This window comes from Prionailurus bengalensis, chromosome A1 (genome assembly GCF_016509475.1).
Source record: "Prionailurus bengalensis isolate Pbe53 chromosome A1, Fcat_Pben_1.1_paternal_pri, whole genome shotgun sequence".
Lineage (NCBI taxonomy): Eukaryota > Metazoa > Chordata > Mammalia > Carnivora > Felidae > Prionailurus > Prionailurus bengalensis.
Genome location: NC_057343.1, coordinates 44,803,606 through 44,814,320, shown reverse-complemented (window position 1 = coordinate 44,814,320; position 10,715 = coordinate 44,803,606). Strand labels below are relative to the sequence as shown.

Sequence of the window (10,715 nt, the reverse complement as noted above, 5' to 3'; positions counted from 1 at the left end):
ATTTTCTCTTTTTGAATACCATAGGTTTTCTAAGTTCTTTTTTTTATTTCTGATGTTGTCATCTTGACAACATATGTTTTTATTTTTGAGAGAGAGAGAGTGTGGGTGAGGCCGAGAGCCAGGGAGAGAGATCACCAAGCAGGCCCCGTGCTGTCTACCCAGAGCCCAACGGGGGCTCAATCTCAGGAAACTTGAGATCATGACCTGAGCCAAAATCAGGAATTAGACACTTAACCAACTGCACCACCCAGGCACCCAGTCATCCTGATGTTTCTTAAAGGTACTCTTCAAAAGGGAGAGCAAGCTTGAGATGTGTGTTACAATTGCTGTTGGTATTTACAGTGGTGCAGATTGCCATTAATATTTTCAGTTTGCTAAAATATGATTAGTTGTATAGTGTTTATTAGGAAAAGCTGATCATCCTTTCAGAGTCCTAAAATTCTTTCATAAAAAGGTATAGATAGTAATTGCCTGAGAGTAATTGAAGTGCCAATATCACAGCTGTATTTCAGGAAAAAAAAAATCTAATGTTACATTTCCCAGTATTCGATATATACCTAACACTAGCATAAATATAATTTTTGAAGGGATCCAGGACACATTACCCCAACATACTGCACCCTTGCATGTTGAATATTTTCAGCTGAAGGAATTTGAGAGTTTGAGTCACTCTGGCCTTCTCTCCCAGCCCCTTGTTCTTTCTTCAGAAACAGGGGTCATAAATCTCTCAAATGAGAGGTGCCTTCCCTATACCAGGAGGAAAGGAGAATCCTTACCTTTGAAGACAAAGACCATCATGAAGAGTCTAAATAAACAGACCAAACCTGCTACAATTATCTCATACTCCTCACCCTATCATATTCCTTCACAGCTGTCTACTCTTCATCAAACCTACATAAAAGTGCATAGGTCTAAGTGTTTATTTGGGTTTTCATTTCTTTATGAAGGTCCCCATGTCATATAAAACTTATAAAATTTTTTAATGTTTTCATTTATTTTTGAGACAGAGAGAGACAGAGCATGAGCATGGGAGGGGCAGAGAGATAGGGAGACACAGAATCTGAAGCAGGCTCCAGGCTCTGAGCTATCAGCACAGAGCCCGACACAGGGCTCGAACTCATGGAGTGTGAGATCATGACCTGAGCTGAAGTCGGACGCTCAATGGACTGAGCCACCCAGGTGTCCCGTCATATGAAGCTTATAAATTAAATAAATGTATATGTTTTTCTCCTGTAAATCTGTCTTTACAAATTTAATTTTCAGGTATAGCCAGGGACCCTAAGAGGATCAAGGGAAACCTTTTCCTCCTCTACATTTTCATTTCTGTCTTTTTAAAATATTTTTCTTGTTATTGTTGTTTATTATTATTTTATTACTTACTATATAGTTTTGTTCTGTTTCCTCCCTTCCCCCCGCCATGTTTAACATAAACTTATTTACGCGAAAGCCATATAAAATAAGAGTAAGCCCCTATCTATGAAATGGGGTTGTTACTCTTTAATGTGATTTAATACAAAACCTGAAATAAAGTAAGTACATACTAAAGATTAGTCATTAGCTGTATTAGACACATTCAATAGTTACAAGCATATTGTTTATTTAAGTTTTAAACAAACTTTATTTCTCTTTACTCCTTTTAAAATATGTCAGGTATAATATATCATGAGAAACATCGCAGTTTTACTTGTTTTGAGAATTGTAATTTAATTATATTTATACCTCTTTCTTACTTAGATGTTATTTACCCTCAAGAATTACATTCTCTCCAAATCTGATTGGAAAAGACATCCAATTCCCCCTAATAACTGAGCCACGGTTTATCTTTAAGTGGCCGTAGGTAATAATAAAACTGTTTCTTTCTCTCTCTCTCTCTCTCTTTTTTTTTTCTGTATTGTTCATAGTCAGCAATAAAACCAGAAGCTGGAGTACCCATTAAGTTGTATATTTGATAGACTTTCTAAAGCAATCTTCAATAGCGAATAAGAAAAAACAAAATTGAGCAATAAATAAAACCACAAATTAGAAATGAATTGCACGTTGCCTGGAAAATCATGAAGACAAGGAATAAGAACATTCTCTTGTTTGTGATGCAGGCATCACTTGCTTTTCTTTTCCTTTTTGTAAAGGCTATTTGGCGGGGAATAATATATTTTTTGTAGAAGAATGGTGATTGTTACATTTAAGTTTTATTCCCCTTTTTGCTATGGTATGATACAATAATAAATTAACCATTGCCCTATTTAAACTTCTTCCTGTGTGACATCACACTCCCACCACACACTTGTAGGAGCTATGTAAAATATAACAAATTCCATCCCCTCTACTTTCTCTCCCTCCCTCATTCTTGTCCTTCCTCCACCCTCCTTTCTCTGCTCTTCAGCAATTGCATTCCACTTCTAGAAAAATGTTTTACCTTGAACTCTATCCATTTGGGTTATTCAAGAACTGTCATTTATATTGACCTTTTTTTTTTGGGGGGGGGCCAAAGTTAACTTGTTTAGTGGTAGATATTTCTCTACAGTTGGGCCTATCATTATGCCCTCACATCCTGAACTTCGATATTCTCAGGACCAAGATTTTAGCACAAAGATACTCATAGTACCTCTATTAGAGTCTCTTGGGGTACCTGGGTGGCTCAGCTGAGTGCCCAACTTCGGCTCAGGTCATGATCTCATGGTTCAGGGGTTCCAGCCCCACATGGGGCCCTGTGCTGACAGCTCAGAGCCTGGAGTCTACTTCAGATTTTGTGTTTCCCTTGCTCTCTGCCCCTCCCCCACTCGTGCCTGTTCTCTCTCTCTCTCTCCTCTCTCTCTCTCTCTCTCTCAAAAATAAGTAAATATTAAAAAAAAATTTTTAGGGGCGCCTGGGTGGCTTGGTCGGTTAAGCGTCCGACTTCGGCTCAGGTCATGATCTCACGGTCCGTGAGTTCGAGCCCCGCGTCGGGCTCTGTGCTGACCGCTCAGAGCCTGGAGCCTGTTTCGGATTCTGTGTCTCCCTCTCTCTCTGACCCTCCCCTGTTCATGCTCTGTCTCTCTCTGTCTCAAAAATAAATAAACGTTAAAAAAAAATTTTTTAAAGAGTCTCAATACTCACACACATGCTTGGCACATTTTTCATACCTGGGTTTTGGAATACGTTTGGTGCAAGAAATATAATTCCAAGAGTAGCTAAAGTGGGTTCCTGATCATCTTTCAGGGCCAATAGAAACTGAGAGCAGACATAGAATGACTTCATATCTGTTAAACAATTTTAAGCTCTTTAGATAAAGCCTGTCCTCCATTAGACATTTACTAGCAAGTGGAAATAATAATTACACACACACATGCACACACACATACACATAATACATGTTACCTAATAGTTTCAAATTATCTGTGATAAGGATCTCTATTATTTTTCTTATCTAATGTAGATGAATATTTTTGTAAAATACAATAAAAACATCATATTAATGTTAATCATTCTAGAAGTATCTGAATGTTTATTTTCTATTTATGTATTTACCTTGTTAAAGATTTGTAACAAGCAATTTATAGCATATTATACTGGACTGAACATCTTTATTCCCAGGAAATGTCACTCTATCCACTGGGTTTAGAGTTCAGTGGAAATATCATAATTAAAGGCTCATAAACCAGAGATGATATAACTATATCACTATTTCATATAAAGGCTGAAGGTATGCATGCCAGGGCTGGTATGGCAACTCTGTGTCATGGAGTCCCCAGATACGCCACATCCTTCCATTCCATTGTCAATATACTTAGGCTCTATTGGTTTTCCATTTGGGACATATGGAGGCTTTAGCACTTAGTCACCACATCTGTATAAAAGCAGTAGCAGCCAGGAAAAGACACACAAAACAAGGAAGCACTGGGGGACTTGTTAGCTTACTCGGTTGAGTGTCCAACTTCGGCTTAGGTCATGATCTCATGGTTCGTGGGTTCGAGCCCTGCGTTGGGCTCTGTGCTGACAGCTCAGAGCCTGGAGCCTGCTTTGGATTCTGTGTCACCCTCTCTCTCTGCCCCTCCCCCCACTCACACTCTGTCTCTCTCTTTCTTTCTCTCTCCTTCAAAAAATAAATAAGAATTAAAAAATTAAAACAAACAAAACAAGAAAGCATTCATGTGAACTACTGAAGAAATTCCAAGCAGCTGACATCTGACATTTCTATCTTTAATTATTAGCCAAAATTTTGTCACAGGGCCACACTTAATTACATAAGAGTGTTTGAAGTAAAACTTTATCCTGGAGAAATTTGACTAACTAAAAACAGAACAAAACAAAACAAAATAAATCAGTTAGGGGGAAGAAACTGCAAGCTATACCTCCTAACTTACTGGATAGCTACAATTTAGTGTTTAAAAGAGTTCTCAGCAATAACCCATTTGATTCATCTCTTTAAAAAAGAATATATCTCGGGGCGCCTGGGTGGCTCAGTCGGTTAAGCGGCCGACTTCAGCTCAGGTCGTGATCTCACAGTCCGTGATTTCGAGCCCCGCATTGGGCTCTGTGCTGACAGCTCAGAGCCTGGAGCCTGTTTCAGATTCTGTGTCTCCCTCTCTCTCTGACCCTCCCCCATTCATGCTCTGTCTCTCCCTGTCTCAAAAATAAATAAAATGTTAAAAAAAAATTTTAAAAAAAATTTAAAAAAAGAATATATCTGAAGTTTATTTGCCCTCCAAAACTTTTTGAAATAGTAGAGGACTATTTTTTTTTTCAAAATTGGAATTATTGAAGCTCAGTTTCTGTTCATCCTCTGTCTATTCCAGGAAGTAAAATGTAGGTTTAATTTTAATACAGTTCAATGACTCTATTAGATATGAGTGATAAAGTTCATTTCACTGCCTCACTGACTTTGACATCACTGGACAATCATATCCTCTAGAGTGTCATTCACTGAGAAGAAAAAAGGAGGATATGCTATTATCACTTTAACTTGGCAAAAGCATCTCACTTCTGGGATGAATTAAGTATGACCATGGCAAATTTTATGGTCACTTTTGATATTTCAGAATGAACTTTTATAACATATGCCCTTTGAAGAACTAATACAAAAGGATAGTGCTTAAACACACCTGGAGGACTTTTTTCCCAATAAAATTTATGAAATCGTAGTTGCTTCAAGTCATTGACAATGTAACTTGCTAATCCAAAAGGGCCACCATGAAGAACAGAATATTCACATTAATTTAAAAATATATGGGGGCGCCTGGGTGGCGCAGTCGGTTAAGCGTCTGACTTCAGCCAGGTCACAATCTCGCGGTCCGTGAGTTCGAGCCCCGCGTCGGGCTCTGGGCTGATGGCTCAGAGCCTGGAGCCTGTTTCCGATTCTGTGTCTCCCTCTCTCTCTGCCCCTCCCCCGTTCATGCTCTGTGTCTCTCTGTCCCTAAAATAAATAAACGTTGAAAAAAAAATTAAAAAAAAATAAATAAAATATATGAAGATTAGATTTCTTGGTAAAGAGAGATTTAACCCTTACGAACTTTTGGTAAGAAGTCACAGGAAAATTTCTGCTTCCCTCCCAAAACTTCTTTTTCTTTTGCAGTGCCCAGATCAAGAACAGCAAAAAAACAAAACAAACAAACCAAAACAAAACAAAACAAAAAAAAACAAGGAAGAAATGATGGCTTGGATTGGGATATATTAGAGGACACTATTTAGATTACATTATGAGAATTGGGCATTAGTTGGCATACATATGCAGGTACTGAAAGAAGTGGGAATTTATAGCATGTTTATTTTTCTAAGATTGGCATAGGTGCTTTAAAAATGCATTTTCTCAAATTGTGATCTTAAAGACTGAGTCATGTTTATAGTTCAGATAGAAGTAATTCAGTAGTTTAAGTAAGAGATGATTATATCTTGCATGAGGTTAGTGTGGTGAAGATGAATAAATGTGAATAAATTGGAGCATCCATCAAAGGGCGTAGTGATGGATTCTATTTATAGAGGAGAGGTAAAAAGAATGATGCCGGGTTTCTAAGTTGGTAAAACTTAATGGATATTGATACCATTCATTGTGATAGGTAGACTGCAAGGGAACCATGCTTTCAAATCAGTGTTGTGCACAATTTCAAAATGGATGCAACAGAAAGTATTATTATCTCACACAATTACTAAATATATTCTTAAAGTAGAAAGAAACCTTAGAAGTTATCTAGTCCATCATCTTAAATGATGATAGCTATACTGTTTCTGCTCAGATGTCACAAGTGATAATATCCTCTTGGCTTTATCAACACAGAATAATACATTTTAAATAGGCATCATTGTTTTGATATTCTTATGCTCGGACAACATCTGCCCCTTTGTAGATGATAGTAGCAATTTTGAAAGTAAAGTAGAGTTCTATAGGGCTTTCTCTACTTGTTCAAAAATATCTTGGTATTTCTTAATGAAATATTTGTTGTTTAGAAAGGCAAACCTGTTCCCCTGCCTACTGAGGAACTTGTATTTTCAAAATGAGAGAAACTAAGAACGGATACTGATTGAAAACGATCAAACCCACAGCAGCAATGTCTTTTTTTTTTAATAAACCAAGGAATGCAATTAACAGGTTTGTATGGTTAAAAGATAAACTAAGGTGCATTAAGTATTTTATGACTTATTTGAGCAAAAATCAATTCCAATGGGACAGCGCGTAACCAGAAGTGGTTAGGAATGCTCCACTGACCACAGCCACCTATGCAACCCCCAAATCTGTGGAAGACGTCATTGCATACATGCATGATTATTATATACATGTGGTAGTTTATGCTCTTTCAGCTTAATCACAGTTTGTTGATTTTTACCACAGCCATAGATGCTTGTTTGTTTTTTGGATAGTATCATAAACCGAAAACCACAGACACCAAGATCTTGAAGGAAACAAATCTAAATACTAAGGATATTATTCAGACTGATATTATTAACTCTGTTTTGTAGAACAGGTTCTTTGTAGAGAATATTTTTATGGAATATATGTTAAGTCATAAAGTGTGAAGGGTCTGAGACTTTACCTTACTTGCAAGTTAACAGGTTAGTCTATGTAATTTCATGTGTATCCTGACAGAAGTATCAGACTGCAGAAAAACAGGCCATGCATTACTCACATCAAAAACACCAGCCTGGGTAGGATCTTAGTGCCAGTTCTTTGAGCCCCAATCCTCACTGGAACACACAGTGCAGTAGTCCAATGAGACTGCTATAGAAGAACACCATAGACTGGGTGGCTTATAGATAACAGAAATTTATTCCTCACAGTTCTGGAGGCTGAGAAGTCCAAAATCAAGGCACCAACAGATGTGGTGTTTGGTGAGAGTCCACTTCCTGGTTCATAGACAGCTCTCTTCTTGCTGTGTCTTCACATGGTGGAAGTGGGGAAGAAGCTCTCTGAGGCCTGTTTTATAAGGTACTAATCCCATTAATGAGGGCTCCATTCATGACCTCATCGCCCCAAAAGCCCTGCCTCCTAATACAATCACATTGGTGTTAGGATTTCAACATACACTTTTGGGAGGACACAAACAGTCAATTGCCCAGAGTGAGAACAAGGTATTATTTGGGAATGCAGTGAGTTCATATCACAGGATAGGCACTCCAAAATTATAACACTTAGTGCTTAAGTTGGATAGCTGGTATTTCCATCCATTAGCCCCTGTGGGAAAAAGAAAAAAAAAACTTTATCTTGGTCTAGAATGTCAAAGACTCTTGTGATCTGAGGAGGGGAAGGCCTTCTTGGTTTATTACACTGAAATCTAATCAGATGTCTCTCAAGGGATGGTATATCTAAGTTTCTTAATACTCTAGAATGTAAGCAAATCTTCATGAAGATGGGAGGAATTTTTATTATCCTGAAATGTGTCCAAAGAGAGAAATGTTATGTCAACAGCTTGTAATTCTTTTCCTATAAAGACCTGAAATGTATAGGGAAAAAAAAAGAAAAGAAGAAGAAGAAGAAGAAGAAGAAGAAGAAGAAGAAGAAGAAGAAATAAAAACAGAAATCTAGGAAAAATTATCTTCTGTCATTATACTTATACCAGAATCAACTAAGATTCTCATAGGTGCATAGGATTTCTAAATGTAACAATGGCTCTTGATCTTTAACAGGGTCTCATAGTGGTAAATCAAGACCCTGTCACCCAGGCCATTCTTAGTGAATCTGTCATGGAACCTCAGGCTCCTACAACCTCCTGAAGTAGATGATGATGATGAAGAAGGAGAAACTGTAACAGAAGAAAGTGAGAATGAACTGGATAACTCTAAACTCTCAGTCAAATAGGAATGCAGACAGGTTTCTCCCCAACTAAGAGAATATAATTCTGACTTTATTAAACTGTGGACTGATATTCAGCAAAAAATAGAAACACAGTCACAGGTAACACCTGCAGGAACTCCATCATCTGTCCCTCCATCAGGGGAACAAAAAGCTGCTTTAAATCCTACCAGTGCTGCCAAGAGAATCCACACCAGGCTTCAATCTGAAGAATCTACTGAGATTCTAGACTCAAGCTATATTGTGGGACAGGCGCTAACCCCAAGGAAGCAAAAAACAGTTGTTAAATAAAATAAAAGGAAAAATGGATTTGTTTGCTCCTTCCAAGCAGAAGGAAAACATGTCAGCAGGTAGCATAGCCTCCACAGACTTACCAAATAGCAATAAATTCAGGCTAGATGTCCTCAAACACATGATACATGAAGTGGAACACTAAATGGAAGAATATGAATGGTGGACAGGATGTGAAGTCAAGGGACTACAGAGTAGTCAGTCTTACAGGTTTCACTCTGTAGCTGGTGAGCTCCCTCTGTTGCCTGATTTGGTACCTTAAAGAGTGTGAGCTGCAGCTGCATAAAGTAGACACAGGCAGCTGCTACAACAAGTGTTAGGTGATCATCATGAGCTCACTAATGCTCTTACACCTGAAATTCTTCTTGGAGAAGAAAATACTACCCAGGTTAAGATTTCAGCAGTACATGGTCACAATATATTTAGCAACTCACATCACTCACACATGCCATAAAGAATTGTCTTTGATAAATAGCAACACGGAAAATCAGGCATCAGAAAGGGGATCCATGGGTAGGAATTACAGATAATTCAGAGGGCCCTGTTCTAAATGCTAATGTCTCTGTGCCATCGATGGTCAGAGGGGAATAAGTGGTTGAATTCCCACAGGAAGACTTGGCTGTTAAATTATCCCAGGTGCCAACCCCCTCCCCCCCAGATCGTGTGGATCTGGCCAACAATTTTCCAGCACATGTATTTGAGCTCAAATAACACCACCAAGGCAGAAGATCAACTCAGAATTCTCTCCCTTGCAGCAAGTATTGAGGAGGACTGTTCAAACTTGTCCTGCTCCACAAATTTTTCCAACTATGAAAATAATTGAGAAGAAACAAAATTGAGAAAAGACCTTACCTACTGCACAATCAGAATTCAAAGAAGTTGCCTCTTCACTCAGAGGTGGAGGGTTTCTCATATGGGGGAAGATATGGAGAACAAAACTCAGGTTCCTTTTTTTAGCCTCTTCCAGACCCTCCGCAGTTCTCATTCAAACATTTAGCAGGACAGAACCCCCAATTTCTCAGAAGAGCCCCTAGTACTGGGAGATGGGCCATAGCTTAGAACAAATGAGGCAGGAAGGAGAAAGGATTTCATGGCACAAATTGTTGAGTCGACACTGCAGAATTTAGCTATCAAGACACATCTGAGCAATAATATTGGGCCAGAAGGAGAGCAAGGGGATGGACTTCAGGAATTCAATAAGAGACAAGTCATACAAGTGACACGACTGCTAATTTTCCAGCAGCACAATCTCTACCACCAGGAAGCATGAAGGAACAGGTTGCAGGAATGAATCGGCAGAGTATAGATACTCATAGAAAAGTCTTGCAGAGCAGCTGATACTTGTTGGTTTGGACCTTTTCTCTCCACCAGTATCGCCCATTCTGTCACCGGCCAGAACACGGACTGAAGGAGAAAAGAGGACAATTGAAGTATTTATTATACAACTACATCCCCCGACAGCTCAAAATGCAGTGCTGTCTCTCCTACTAATTGAATAAATACAAGATCTTCAGGGACTGCTAGTAATTCTTGTTCTCCATTAAATGCTACCTCACGAACTGGGTGATTCACACCTCTTAATCCAAGAACAAAGACTGAGAAACAAAATGAAGAAGGCTGGTTTGCTTTTGCTACCCACTTGTCATAAATGAATTTGGTTTTACAGAGTTTGTTCTCAGTAATATATTCTTGAGCTTCCACTCCCCTTTCTCTGCTCCTGCTTTCAAGTTTTCATGCCCTTCTTTTAGATAAAACCTGCAAAGATCATATGACTTAGTATTTTTGGAACAAAGAATAAAGCAATTATTTTAATTTTTTACTTCTTCCAATAGATTTCCAATAACTAACCAACCTACGACTTCTTGTAAATAAAATGTTGACAACAGGGAAAAAATACAAATTTAAAAAGTTTCCAGAAAATTGAGACTCTAAGATTTCTTAATTTTCAATATTATTTCCTTGATTTATTCTATCATTCATTTAAAGTATTATTAAGCTCTAATGATATAATGAACAGAGTCACAATCTAGTGTTGAAAACAATCTATAATCATACAGGTAGACAGAAAGTATCTATGAAAAGAGCTACTAATAGAATTTTACAGGTACAGAGATCAGAGAACTTTCTCCAAGGCACTGATGCTGCTTAATGAGAATGAATATAATTT

At 38.1% G+C, this 10,715-nt stretch overlaps 1 pseudogene; it reads left to right on the top strand.

Annotated features, from left to right (window-relative positions):
• Positions 1-7,349: 7,349 nt before the first annotated feature.
• On the top strand, positions 7,350-10,229 carry LOC122478684 (annotated as a pseudogene).
• Positions 10,230-10,715: the final 486 nt, after the last annotated feature.